This window comes from Epinephelus fuscoguttatus, linkage group LG11 (assembly GCF_011397635.1).
Source record: "Epinephelus fuscoguttatus linkage group LG11, E.fuscoguttatus.final_Chr_v1".
In the NCBI taxonomy this organism is placed as follows: domain Eukaryota; kingdom Metazoa; phylum Chordata; class Actinopteri; order Perciformes; family Serranidae; genus Epinephelus; species Epinephelus fuscoguttatus.
In genome coordinates, this window is record NC_064762.1 from 5,253,642 (window position 1) to 5,268,919 (window position 15,278).

At 41.6% G+C, this 15,278-nt stretch overlaps 1 protein-coding gene across 7 annotated transcripts in view; it reads left to right on the forward strand.

Moving 5' to 3' along the window:
* The window catches only part of LOC125897062 (kelch-like protein 29), a 425,780-nt gene that overhangs the window by 48,449 nt on the left and 362,053 nt on the right, over positions 1 to 15,278 (forward strand). For 3 of the 7 annotated variants that reach the window (XM_049590111.1, XM_049590110.1, XM_049590109.1), the window contains one exon: positions 7,344 to 7,412. The exons of 2 other annotated variants lie outside the window; for them this stretch is intronic. The gene's annotated coding sequence lies outside the window, so the exon portion shown is untranslated. Of the gene's footprint in view, positions 1 to 7,343; positions 7,418 to 15,278 lie in introns of all 7 variants that reach the window. 2 more of the 7 variants (XM_049590112.1, XM_049590113.1) reach the window with 1 other exon arrangement.

Consider the following 15,278-nt stretch of genomic DNA (forward strand, 5'->3'; position numbering starts at 1 on the left):
TTTCGTTTACACAGGATGTCTGCAGGTCCTTAAAATGTCTTAAGACCTCTTAAATTCAATTCTAATAAATATTGAGCCTCAGAAATTGTTAAATAGTCTTAAATTTGAATTTCTGAGGTTTTAATCCCCACAAACATTTTATCTGCTTTAATTTACCCATATTTTAGTTTCTGTTTGTCAGATCAGTCAAGCTCTTTGGCATGAAGGTCAGTGTTTCTGATGTTCTGTAAAAGTCAATCAGTACACATTGAGACTATTCCAACAATGTCTAACATTGGATGCTGCCCAATACATATTCAAACGTTCAAACGTTTCTAGAGGTTATACCATCGTGCAATAAAAGTACTGGACCAAAGGCCAATTAGGTCACACCACTGTCTCATCCTGGGAAACCTCAACATGACACCTTTCTGCATTTGCAAGCATATGTTAAGTCAAGTGTTTACGTGGCCAGGCTCCTCAGGCTCTCTGTGACATGGTGCAACCATTATAGGCCTTTGGATTCTGTATTAGGAATACTACTGCAGGGAACTGTTAAGTATAGTACCAGAAGATGTCTTTCAGCTGGACGTCTTTTCGGTAATGGGGTAACATTTTAAAATTAAATGAAAGGAATTTTAAAAAAGCAATGGCAAGTTATACTGCTGTTCTTTTAAGACAGTGATACTTAGCTTGCAGCCCATGGGCCAACTCTGGCTGCGACACAGTGCCAGGTGGCCCTTCTACCAGTTTCTAATTTTGAATAGAATTTAAATTAACTCACACTGGGATTATTTTGTACTTTGAATGTATATTAGGTGCCAGAGTCCTTAAAAAGCATCACAAATGAGCTTATTTATCAAAGTAAAAGTGCCAAGGGAGGATCACTGGACCCCCCAACAGAGGTCTGCAGTCGTTGCACTAGACTTTTTCGTCGCCGGTCATTTTGACCGACAGGGTCATAGAAATCCGGTCATAATCTATTTTTACTGGTCATTTTAATTTTATAATTTTAGTTTTCATTGGTTCGTTTTTAATAAATCCAACAAGCAAGTTATAAAGCGTGCATTAATAGGGACATGAACGAAAAGATGAACAGACATCTGCACACTGCAGCGCTTCAGTTCGGCGTCTGGTCTATTTTTCATGCGAGCCACGAGCGCTTCTGTCAAGCTGGATAGAGCGGATTGTACCAAACAGGAAGTCGGACACAGAAAAGACGAGAGGATCCGGCCAATTTTCAAAATAAAATAACAACAGCATGCACTGAGGAACGTGAGGAGAAAATACCGTGTTTATAATTTAAAATAACACAACAGCGTATAACCGAACACATTTTTCAATACCATAATCACTTCATTACAACTTTAATTTTGTGTCACCGAGCCTACAGACATAACTACATGAATTAAATGGTCAGAACAATATGCCCTATTCATTCAGTGTTTATCCAACACGCTCAATACATGTTTAAAATGACCTGTTGATGTGAAAAAACGAGTACTGACGGGAACAGACGAGTGGAGTCTGTTTAACCGGCGCGGATAGTGCAGGAGAAATGCGCTGCCTGTGTGGACAGTCAAGCGCCTGCGAGTATACTCGCAGGACTTCTGCGGCACTACCGCATCTGGTGTGTCCAGGCTGTTATGTCAACAACGCTACATGAAGCAGATGAATGACTTTTTCTCTGCAGTGTGAAAACGGCAGCCACTTAAACCACTGACTGTGCACTCCGCCGCCAAGTGGGCAGGGGTGGTAATTGCAACCCGTCAAAATGACCGACGGCCTTCAGGTTTTCCGGTCATTGTTGTAAAAAAAACGGTCAATGACCGAGAATATCCGGTTAACGCGACCCCTGGGTCTGGGCAAATTATTTACGTATTATTTAGTAATAGTAGTTTATTAACTGACCCTTGGCCTCCTGGCTTTTTGCAAAATTGCCCCCCAGGCAAAACAAGTTGAGTAACCCTCTTATAAGATAAAAAAAAGTAGTACGACAGAGTTTACCTTGATGTCTGTGATCAAGTCTTATGTTTGGAAATTAGCAGTATAGCTATAAATGCTGTGATTTCTCTATGCACACTGTATTTGTTCCTATCAAATAAGTATTAAGTAAAATTAATGTAACAAATCTATAAACCTACTACTGAACCTACTAGTATTTTTGTTTTAACTTGTTCTTACCTGTTTGCAAAATGTAGATTAACTCGCTCTAATAACCATATTCCTGCACAGGACTATACACACTTACCTGTATACTTACCTGCAATGCTTGAATAAGAAAAAGATGATTAGCATTAACTTTATGTCTGATACTGGTAGACACCCATTCTACTGTAGCAGCTTATCCTAATAAGGGTCGCAGGGGGGCTGGAGCCTGTGCCAGCTGACATTTGGCGAGAGGCAGGGTTCACCCTGGACAGGTCGCCAGACTATCACAGGGCTGACACATAGAGACAGACAACCATTCACACTCACATTCACACCTACGGACAATTTAGAGTCACCAATTAACCTGCATGTCTTTGGACTGTGGGAGGAAGCTGGAGCACCTGGAGGAAACCCACACTGACACAGGGAGAACATGCAAACTCCACGCAGAAGGGCTCCCCCACCTGGGTTTGAACTAGGAACCCTCTTGCTGAGAGGCATCAGTGCTAACCCCTGCAAAACTGAAAAGTAGTGAAAAATCAAGCTAATGCCAAAAGCTGCAGTTCCTCTAATGGCCACATGAGGCTGGCTCCCAGAGTGAGTCAATCCCCGTAGACCCTCATGTTAAAATGCCATTCAAAATCAGAGATCACAAACCAGTGGGGGACAATATCTACATCCATTATTTTTAGTCTATGACTCATATAGAGTACCTTTGTCATTAAAAGTAGTATAATGAGTGTTTTTAGTAGTTTTAATTACACTTAGTAATGTGAGGTGAACAGCAGAACATAATGTATTTTGGAACAACATTCATGACAAGTTCTTTAAATATTTCTAATACATGGCCAGTTGGACACTAACTTTTAATGAGATTTCACTTGGTATTATTTTGGCAGTGTTACATAAACAACCATATGTCAGTTTTTTGCTTTTCTCGACTCGCTCTCCATGCAACAGCAGCAGCTTTTAAGCTCCATAAACTGATGGTGGAAAGAATTGGTTTTATATCAGCGGGCTACTGTCTTTTATCATACTCTCCAGGAAGGTTTGGCAAGGTAGCTGTTTCCATTCTTGCACAATCATCACAATGGAAATCAGACTTTCTTTCTTTCTTTTTTTTTTTTTTTTACAGGAATAAAGAAACATGACTTTCTCCCACCATTTTTCATCCTAAAAGGAAAAATGCAGTCAAAATCACGCTCTGCAGACTATTAAGTTCGACGTGATGTGTGTGACTTGGAAGTAGAGTCAGCAAAACATGATGAATGAGCTTCAATAACATTTCGCTTTCTGTAGAGGTTTCCCCGTCTGCTTTGCCTCAGACGTGTGGTGCTACGCTGCAGCCCATCCTGAGAGCTGTCTATAGCATCAGTGTTTTATTTTGAAGGAGAGCAGATCCTTCAACTTTCTTGCTCGTTTTTTTAAAATCATTTTTGGCAGCGTACCTTAAGGAGACAGCAAGAGCAAAAAGAAATGTACCTGCACATCAGAAAAACGTCAAACACAAATGGTATGACTGTAACTGTCCAGCATAATCAAAGCCTGTCAGTGCCTTGCTCAAAGACTCTTAAGATTTGCCCAGTTATCCATCGGGGTTTGTGAAATCCAAGGGTGGATTTTTCTGCTTTTCAGGCTGCTGCATTTCATCAGATTGTAGCAACTGATGAGGTTTTTTATTCCGATGAAGTGGCTCTAATTGACCTTTTTGCTCGCCTTCAATCTGCCTCATCTACCTCCACTCCAGTAAAATGATGCCCACAATTCCCAGAATGACTTTCAAGAACTCCAGGAGAGCACGAAAATGCCCGAGGATTTCAGCAGTGGGTTTTATGTGTTGGTAGAGAAAAAAAAAAGCAGTAATCCAAGTGAAGGCAGAGTGAGATGTTTTCTAACTAAGAGAAAGCAGGACTCGCAGGCTGAATCCAAATGTCCACCCTCCGGACTCGCGGATTTCGGCCGTGTGTACTATGATGTGTTCGCTGTGATCACGTAAACTCTGTGAGGGCACGAGACTCCAAAGGCGCTGACAGACAGGCCTTGAGTCTGTTTCACTCGTTGCCGTGGAAACGTTCCAGTCATGTATCGCTGCTGTCACATTCCTCGCGCAAATTGATGAATAGTGTTTGCTCCTCCGTCCCTGCAGATAACAAGATATAAATCCCATGTATAGTGAACAGACTGATATTCATATATTTGTTTACAGCATATAGGCTGTGCACATTCATAAATTGGGTATTACTTACAGTGGAAGACCTTCTGGTGTTGTTTTGTGGCCATTTTTTCTAAGCCTATATATTTGGCATTACACTGTACAGCTATTACAGGGAGGCTGTGGTAATAAAATGCATTTTGATTTCCTCTATAGCCTAAACTTATACATATTTCTGTATCGTGATTCAGATGTATTTCCTTTAACTGCTCATCCTTATGTGAGGTTGCAGTGTGCTGGAGCTTATCCCAGCTGGAGCAGGTCACCAGACTATCACAGGGTTAAGACAAAGACACAGACAACAATTAGAGCTCACATTCACACCTATGGCCAATTTAGAGTCTCCAATTAACCTGTATATCTTTGGAGTGTGGGAGGAAGCCGGAGTACCTGGAGGAAACCCACTCTGACACGAGGAGAACATACAAACTCCACACAGAAGGGCCCCAGACGGTGGTCAGATTAGAACCCAGAACCCTCTTGCTGTGAGGCAACTGTGTTAACCACTACACTGCCATGCCACCCTGCATCATGATCAAATCAAATCAAGTTTATTTATACAGCACATTTAGAAACAACCGAAGTTGACCAAGGTGCTGAACGAAATAAAAGAATGACACACAAATATAAAATCATAACTTTGTAACTAAAGTTTAACTGACTAGTATTTCTGGTACCGACTAGCAAGGGTAGCAATGTTTAATCAACCAGGTGACTTATTGTGCACATCTCTAAATTAATCTACCCTGGAAATCGAGAGCTCTCGCGAGAGCACAATTTGAATTTGCTCAGCGAGTCACTCTGGCAATCAGTAATGATGCTCATTACCCATGCCCTTGGAGCCGAGCTGCACCAATCACATTGGTGTATCTGATATAGGCGGGCCAGAGGCGAGCTTAACAGATGACGACAGCGCTGCGATGACGAAGTCCGGAATCAGTCAGTAAACATTGCAAGATGGCTACGGGTGAACACCAGTTGTTTGAAATGGCTTTGGCCGCTACAATGAACAAGTTAGACTTGGCTTTTTCTCTAAAAGAGGAACAGAAGACGGTGCTCGAATCTTTCCTTTGCAAGAAGGATGTTTTTGCTATTTTGCCGACTGGATACGGCAAGAGTCTAATCTACCAGTTAGCTCCGCTGGTAGCGCTCTGGATACGTCACCCCGTGTATTGTTTTGATTGGTCGTAGTGTTATCCAATTGCATGCAGTGATATTTACAAATGCATGCTTGGTGCCGCCCCTTGAGTTGGGCCATTTGCATTACTCATAGCCAGACCCTAAATCTTTCTAGATTTGGGTCTGGATTTCCAGGCTAAAATGAATCAGTGAAGTCTGGTGAATTCTGCACCCCAAGCGGACTCTCTGAAGTCTGCCCCTTGTGGACTGGACGAATTGTTGATTTGGACGACTCTTTGCTTCCGCAGACTTCCCGGTAATGCCTCTGCATGTGTGCAAGTGCGGTGAAGTCCGGACCAGTCCAGGCGCTAGTTAATAAAAACATAGATTATAAATAAATTGTGTTTTTTGAGACAGTGCCGTATTAAGTATCTGTGAGTGGTAAATTCACCACTTCTCAACAGAAGAGTGAAGATAATGTTGTCTCAGACCCTCACGGTGTAAAGTATGTCTTCCTCTGTGTGGCTGCGTGCTTGTCTGTCTGTAGCTCTCACTCCACAGCAAAATCTGGGGACCAAAATGTTCCCAAAATTACACTCCACAGCACACTGACTCGACTTGAAGCAATCTGAGCTGACTGATGAGCATCTGACGATTCAAAGCTCCGACTTTCAGGGGGTAGCCCGAATATTTAGTTACAACCCTGCGAAGGTCAGGTGTACGTAAGGGCATCTCTAGGATTTGAGGATATTTGGGGTTTAACTTGGATTGGGAACTCACTTTTTGTCCTTAACAAGCTCTATTTTAAATTGGCTATCACTGCTATAGAATCCAACATGGCTGCATTGCATTCTGGTTTGTGGAAAAGTCGTACCTGAACTTGTGATGGATTTCTGTATGTATCATTAACACGAGAAAGAAAGCCCCTTGCTCTTCGATTGTGAGGGGATTCTAAAAAAAACTCATGTTTCCACTGGTCATTCATTATCTGCAGTGAAAAATGTCATCCTTATTTTGTCCGAGGTACGTTTGGAATGAGAAAAATGCATCGCCACAACATTAAAATGATCCAGACTATGATTCAGTCCTTTTGTTTGCCACATTGATCTTCATTTCTTTAATTTACTGTGATTAAGTCATAATTCAAAGTCATAAATGATGTCTGCCAGGATTCTTTTGCACTTGTTTTCAAAAAAAAAAACGAAAGAAATGCCCTTGTACACTGATTGCAAACAAGACTCTTTCATACTCAGACAGATGCACACAAAGAGCGAGATGTGGTGACTTCCAAAGGCTGCCACCGCAGTGGAGTCAGATGATCGCTGTTTCTCTTTTTTTTTTTTTTTTTAACAAACACCAATGCTGTTGTTGCGTTGACAATGAGGGCCTTTGAAGTGTCAACCCTCTCCTTTGTCGTCATCTTAAAAAGAGCAGAGCCTTGAGTTTTGCATGTAATTATAGTAATTTTTTTATTTTCACTCAGGCATTCGTTTTGCTACTGATCCCTGGGAGCTTTCCCAACTGCAGCCATATGCCTTCAGTCTGACCTTTTCCACTGCCGAATCATCCGGCACGTTGACCTCTGATGTTCTCTCAGGACAGTTGGAGAATTATTGATAGGTTCTGCACAGAAGCGTTTGTCTCTGTGGAGTCATTTATCTGTTCTCCAGACCAAAGATTACACTAATAAATCTCTTGATGCAGATTGTTCCACACATGAATGGCTTGTTTTATTTTTTTAATTTCTTTTGATTGAAGGGATGCCTGATTTTTCTCCTCATTAACAGATGGCAAGAACGAGAATATTAGGGCCAGATTTATAGTCGTTTTCATTTGTGTTTTAAAGCCTCACCATATTCACCAACTGTTATTGTTTCTGCAGGTGTAGACGGCAATACTCAAAAGATCTAATTTGTCTGTGATGAGCATCCCCATCCACCAGAGACCAAAGGTACGGTAAGATATGAAAAGCTCATTATCTTATGTCCCAATAAACATTTTATTATGCCACAGGCAAGCCACACAGCGTGATACAGAAGCACAATAACATATGAGTCAGTCATGCTCTGCCTCATCGTTTTATTGTATACCTGTTTTCCCAGAGAAACTATCCCGGACAATTGTCATTTTACTGACATTATTATTATGTTTATCAAAAGAATAATAAATTGTATTCCAGTGTAACCCGACAAATTCCCCTTCTCCAAGTCTCCACGTGCAGCAGTTGATCCTTTGATACAGCTTACTAAGCGCACACGTTCAGGGGTGTTGGCCTGCTTTAGTGGGGGGTTGATCGTCCGGAATTATTTGATATATGGCGTCATTAATTCTGCTTGACTTCCCCTGCCGTGTCCAGAGAATGAGCTATGTCTGTCTTTGTTTCTCCTCCTGCAAAGACCTCGCAATTCTGTCAGCATGCAAAAGCAAAATCGGTCTCCAAGCAATTATAGGGTTAGAGTCTGATCTCGGGTCATTGAGAGATAGGATTACTCCTGGACCGCGGGACCCCAGGAATGTACAGACCCCTCTGGTGGTCTGCTCACCGCTGATGAAATAGAATTGAATTAATGGGGTTGCCCACTGCGAGGACTGATTAGAACGACATACTGCCTTTGATCCCTCAGCGAGGTGACCAGGCGCGGGTGCCACAGGCACATGGAGGGGGGTGGGGGTTTGGCTTTGTGTCTGTGTATGTGTGTGTGCCCGTCCTGGGTCAGTGCGTCACTGATGAGCAGGTCTCATTATGTGCGCTCTTTGCTGGAGCTCAACCCTCACTGGGGGGGCTTCAGGTGTAAAATCAGTCTGCGGGGTTTGGTTTCAGTGCGCACCGTGGCCTTTGTGGTCCGACGCTGTGGTGGTTCATGCTGTGCTCGGCTTTCACAGTTTGGCAAATTAACTGTAGAGCTGCATACATTTTGGAAAGTCTCATCTGCGATCACACCTGCAGATTGTGTTATGGAGCCGTAGTCATTTTATTTTAGTGTGATGCTGTAGGCTGTGTTCATGTGTTGAAGTGAAATAACGCAACTCATAAAACTGGAATTGTTTGTTTCCCACTGGTATGTTGGTATGTTGTCGCTTCAAGTGCAGATTCCTGTGGTAAATTGAAAATTCACAAAGTGGACGAGTTGATGAGGATCACTTGAGCGGAGCGTCAGGCCTTTGTGCACCAGAGTGTCTCTACATCAGCCATTAGTTCACCAGTACACTCCCAACATGAAGTGCTTGTCAGATGGGCGAACATCTTTAGGCCATCAAAGTTAGGGAGGATGCATCCAACAATTTCTGTAATTCTCCAAAACCAGGTGTGCAGAGGAAGGTTTGAACCTCTCTCTCAGACTTTCTTTTTTCATTCTGTACACAAATAATTTAGTCACTTTTTGTGTGTGCACCCGAGTACAGCACTATGAATGTTTTCGTGAGAGAAAGTGTGCGTCGTTGTCCTCATATTTAAATGATTATCACTTGAGGTGTAAATCATCACAATGTAATATGATTCCTGTTCTTGGGACAACAATGCGATATTTGCTAATATCACAAAGCCTTCCATGATATGATTTTGATTTGATTCAATACGTGGGCCTGCAATCGATATGAGACTATATCAGTAAATATCATGGCTGGGGCGAAATACTTATCTCCCAGTTCCATTCTGTCAGGATACTTTGGTGCTGGTTCGATTTGTATGGTGATTCCACAAATTGTGTGATTCAATACTATAATTTGAGTTTTTAAACACTAGACCAACAAAAGTTGAATCATGCACATCTAGAGACTGTTTATTATGAGGCATATTTCCAACCCGTATTTCAGCAGCATCATAAGCTGCATAGAAAAGTGATAGATAAGCTAATAACTGCTTTTCTGGTCTTATTTTTGACTATTTTACTCCAGTGAAGCACTTTGTGACCTTGCTCTGTGAAAGACCCTTTACATTTTACTCACTTACTTCCTAAGATGTACACGTAAAATTGAATGAATTAAAAAAATATGTACTTTTTGATATAAACTGCTACATTTAGCTTCTCCTGCAATGTTTCCCATGCATCAATTTATTTGTGGCGGCTGCGACAACATCAGCTTTGACTGGCACTTTTTAATTGTTTTTATATTAAAAATAGGTAAAATCTAATTTAATTGTGGAGCTATGTGCAGCGCACTTATTCGCTCACCCCCTCCTTGACCCACTCGTTGTTTATTAGGCCACAAATGAGACAAGAATTAGCAAGCTAGTGCACCTGGTGATCCCTCCACCTTACTCCCTGGAGTCAGAGACTGTTTCCCGGTAGGAGAGCAGTTAGAAGCTCAGATGACAGACCTTGCAGTAGCAGCACCCCAGTAGCGAGGGTCACAGCGTGCTTGGTCTAACCTGTGTAAAGGCAGCAACATAAAGTTTGCTGATCCAGCAAAGCGTTTACCCTGGACTGACTGAATTTGAGTTGCCACAGCTGCTAGTAAAGGTCCGTGGACCGTCGGCCATTTTCTGTTGTCTCACCTTGGCTTTGTTTTCACGTTACTCATACTACCACAATAAAAGCGGCAACTTCTTTCCACCTCCAAATTTGAATTAAATAGATTCAGGCATTGAAAAATCAATTAAAAATGATGAGATGATGAACAGACTTTATTTTCTTTGATATAACTGTTGATGTTGACGAAGTTTTTATTTGGGGACATAATTTGCAGTTAAAAAAGGTAATAAAATGCAATAAATTTTATCACAATACTCAGCATATTGCAACAGGTTTAAAATCGCAATAATACTGTATTGTGACTTATGTATCGTGATAAATATTCTCATTATCTTTTTCTTGGCATCTCACCATTATCTGCCTGATGTGGTGGCCAGCACTGTATTGATGTTGTCACATTGCATCGATAATATTGGATTGTTGGTCACTGAATCAATATGGATGTATTCTACACCAATTATTGCATCTTGACCCTTCTAATTATGGCGAGCTTTTCACACCGACTTTGAGCTTGGCCCTCCGGGACGGCCATTATGCCTTTTGCCTTTTAACAATACTTAATATGATCTTTGAGCACACTCCAGCCCGTTGCCCACCAGGTTGCGAGTATCCACACACTTATCTTACCCCAGTAATGCAACGAGAAATATTATGGCATTATATATAATGGCACAAGTTTGAAAGTGATTGTTTGGCCTTGAAATGCTGCTCTGCATTATAATTAATCCATAATGGAGAGTTCAAGATGATTTATAACAAAGCAACTGCAGCATTTAGAGTCTCAGATTTTGTATTTGTTTGAACTTGCAGTGAATATCACAAATCACAAGAAAGGTGTTTAAACTTTTAAGGCCCACTATTTGAAACTCTGCATTCAACCCATCTACTTGCTAATCTAAAATGTCTCTGGGAATATCTTATGGCCAGTGGTTACCGCCGCCGGCTATAAGGTGTCGCCATCCGTCTCCGCATGCCCATAAAGCTCCGAGTGGTTTGGGGTTTTTCCATTAGTTGGTATGACTGTTCTTACTCCAAACAAACTGCACAACATTTTGCTTGGAATGGGACACAGACTTGCATTTTCCGGCAGCCGCGGTGTGGTTATTTGTTGCAGAGCCAAGTTCTGAATGCTGTTGTTCTCATTTTAACTAAAAAGAGTGAGTGATCTAGAGTTTGTTTAAACCACTCCAGGCATTCTCGGTGTGAATGTGTCCTGAATCATCACAGCAGAGTGTGAGAAAAATAAGAAAGAATAATATTGGTTTAGTATAGAAAAATTATAGAATCCAAATGATCCAAAGTGCCCAGCTGCCTGCCAAGCCTGCCTCCTGAATTTGAGCTGGAACACAACACAGTAGGTTTTTTTTATTTTTTTTTATTTTACCACATACCTTGGGAAGTAATGGTCATCATCACCCTTGTTTGCCCGGCAGTGTGCTGTTTACGTAGGACCCCCAGACGGTAAGCTAAAGCTGTCTACAGGAATCATTCTCAAGGCCACCTCGAGTAATGATAGATGACAAGCTTCTGTGAGGAGGAAAACAGGTCTCCTGGTAGCACGCAGAGCCACTCAGACAGAGGTGCCATCCGCTGGCAGCCTACCTGCTGCACTAGTTGTGGAGGAGGGTTGGGGTGGTGGCGGTGAATAAAAGACCGGAGGGGACTCTGCAGCACCTAATGAGAGAGATAGCTACAGCTCTCCTGTTGAGGAGTGCAGTAAATTACGTTGAGGCGTGTGCAGCGACGACTCCTTGTCAGTGAATGCTAATAAAACTGAGTGGTCACCTTTCTGTAGCCGAACAAGAAGTTCCAGTATTGTGCTGGTCTGCAGGACTAACTTTGACTTTGGGCTGAGCATTAAATTTTAATGACTTTATTATTAATTTTATATGTGCTATGCAGATCTCATTTTTCTATCTGTAGTCATTATGTTAAGCACCTGTGAGGGAGCGTTCTCTGGAACAGTGGGCGCCGGGCTGGCGTGCCATATGCCAACCAAGACAAAATGGAAAAAAAATTGTGTCTGTCGTTTTGATAATTGTTTCTGTGGAACTACAGAAACAATGGATATCCACAGTTAATTCTGTGCAAATAGAGTAGTGAAGGAATGAGTACCTTCGGTTCCCTCATCTTGAAGTTAGTGTTTTTGTTTTTTTTTTAAATGGGTTTTTGGTTAGATGCCTGAAGTAGCTGATGTGGTTGACACAAGCTTAAAAAACATTCACATTTTGTTTCTATGACGTTAAAAACATCACTCAATACTAGGGGTGTAACAATACATTGATCTGGGTTGATCTATCGATTAAACAGCAATCCAATATCCTTAATTCAAAGTGCACACATTGATGCATGTTGTGACCTTAAGATATACCTTTACTTAGAAATTCCCATGGCACATCTGTGTCACCATTTCCGTCCAAGAACACCTCCTTCCTAAATATTCAAACAGTGCTAGAAGCCCAGAACCAGACAGACAATGGCCAGCAGGAAAATAACCCCAGAATTGAGCATAGCGTTAGTTCAGACAGGACATGATGTCAAGTTCAGCGCACATCCCAGCTCCATCAGCTGATCTCAAACAGCCCAATCACCTGATGGCGCAGCTGATTGATCACATGATTCCTTTCTATGCAACCAACTGGCGAATCTCATTCAGGGTGGCATATTTAAACTGCTCTGGCCTGCCTACTGTTGCTGCTTCCTCTGCAAGCTGCTTTGCAACCTGCCTCCACCCCAGCTCCTCCTTTTCATGCTGTGTCTGACTTATCAATGTCATTTCTGTTTGTCACTAATGCAGCTCTCCCTGCCTTACGCTTTCCTTGTAGGCACATGGAAGGGCAGGGAGGTTTCTTGCTGAATGAAATTTTTGAGTATCACAGACTTTTTGTTGCTACCGAGGTTATTTTCTGCAGTAGAAAAATCCCATTGGCTATTTTAAAAGGTGACCAGGGCAATGCTAACCTCCTGGTAGGCCTACAAATAAACGCCGTCCGTGCAGTACTCCTTTACTTTGGTGACTCCATTTGCTGACAGTTTTACAACCTGCCGCCAACAGCCCAACAACCGGCTGATATATTTGCTATGTACCACAAGCTCTTATAGTTTATTAAGTCCTATCAATAAACAAAATCCATCAATTTTTAACTGCTTATCCAAAGCTGGGTCACGGGGGCAGCAGGCTGAGAAAGCATTCCAGACGTCCATCTCCTCAGCAACACTTTCCAGCTCCTCCTGGGGGACCCTGGGCGTTCCCAGGCCAGACGAGCTATGTAATCCCTCCAGCGTGTACTGGGTCCATGCTGGGGCCTCCTACCAGTTGGAGTAAACACTTAAAAAGTCAAGAAAGGAAATATTTTATTTTCCTCATCAAACAGTTTGGTGAAAGACAGAAACTTGAATTCAGAGGATGTATGGATGTATTTTTCTAAGACGAGCCTAATTGTTTAGCTAGCCTTGTTAATTCATTGTAAAATGCACTTTCTTCAAACTCGACAGAAACAAAACTCACCAAATCTGTCTTTGTTTGTCTTCTCTATGTTCCAGCAACCACCAAATCTGGTTTGGCGGAAATAAACCCTTAATTCATTGAGTTACATGTGAAAATATGCTGGCTGCATACGCTGTTTTTCCCCGCTGTCTCCTTTTGTCTGCTGGGCAGCGGCCCTTGCTTATTCTTTGGAGGCACACTATTGAATTAGCCAAAAAAAAAGAGATAAAAAATAGTAAAAAAAACCCCCACAAAAACAAAAAACCAACAACCAGTGACGCATTCATCCAATAAACTTTGACACATTCCCTCGGTGATGCAAGATAGAGCCAATCGGAGTCTGGAGCATGTTCCAGGACACCACCGTCAACCCCACCGATGACATGAGTGAATTTACTGAATCTGTGGTGGATTTAATTTGTAGAACAACAGAAGCAACTGTTCCCAAAACTACAATAAAATTATCCCACAACCAGACACCATGGATTACCAGAACCATCTGGAAGCATGGACGATTACAGTGCAGCAGTCGTCAATTTAAGAAGGGGCAAAAAAGGACAAATTGTAGAGCACAAGTTGAAGGAGCTGAGTGGCATTTCACTGGAGTTGTACCTCATATGTCTCCATGTGACAAATTTATGATTGACCGATTGATGGGTTTAAGAAAACCTGGAACCTGGTCAAACCTGGTCTGGGAAAGTGGTCAAGTTGTGCTATATGATCACTGGTGTCATTTTTAATAACCTACAGCATCTGTATGGAGAGAGGGTCACCTCTAAAGCTCGGTCTATTGTCTCAGACTCTCAACATGTCCTCCATGTTGAGTTTAAGATGCTTCCACTTGGGTGGAGGTTTTGCCTCTCTAAATTTTGCACTTAGCGTTATAGATCGTCCTTTATCCTGTCTGCTATCGCTCATCTTAACCAGCAGTGACCACTAATTGTCCATGATTCACCCCTGACAGTGTGTGATACTGGATTCTGTTTGTTTTGTTTTACTTATGATTACTGTCTGTATTACAGATTGCCCCCCAGGGACATTAAAGTTTTACCTTACCTTACCTCACCTTACCTTACCTCACCTTACCTTACCTAACTACAAAAGCACTCCATTAGAGCTGCAAGTAATGACTGTTTTTATTATTGATTAATGTTGTATATGTTGAATTTTTTGACTGATATTTAAAACTCTACTGTTTTAAAACTGGGCCCAATGTGTGACCTTGATCCAGGGACCCCACTGGTTGTTCTGGTTGTCACTGGTTTGTGAACAAGAACAAGAATTTCCTTAGGGACGAAGTATGAATTGAATTGAATCTGCAGATGATTTTCTTAATTAACTGATTCATCGTTTAGTCTAAAAATGTCAGCAAATAGTAGAAAATGTTCTGTCCAGTTTCCCAGAGTCAGAGGTGATGTCTTTAGATGTAGTTTTGTTCAATCATTAGTCTAAAATCTAAAGATGTTCTGTTAACAATTATATCAAACAAAAGCAGCAAATTCTCTCATTGGGAAAAGCTGCAATGGACAAAATAGAGTGTCAAACCATTAAAAATCATTCTCTTTGAACTATGGCAATCTGACCATTAGTTTCAAAGATATTTTCCTCTGAACCGACTGACAGCCTCGGGCTTTGCTGCCAGTGAGGGGAACATTCATCCTTAGAACATTTCAAACATGCATTTATATCACACTTTCCTGCACCACACCATATGTTGTCAGTCTAGTTTTATAACCTTAGACACTAATCCATTAACGATATTGCTTATAGCCATAATTACAATTAGTCTGTAATGACACTAATAATTGATGATATAGAATTAATACATTTGTTTTGCATTTTTAAGAATGCATTATCC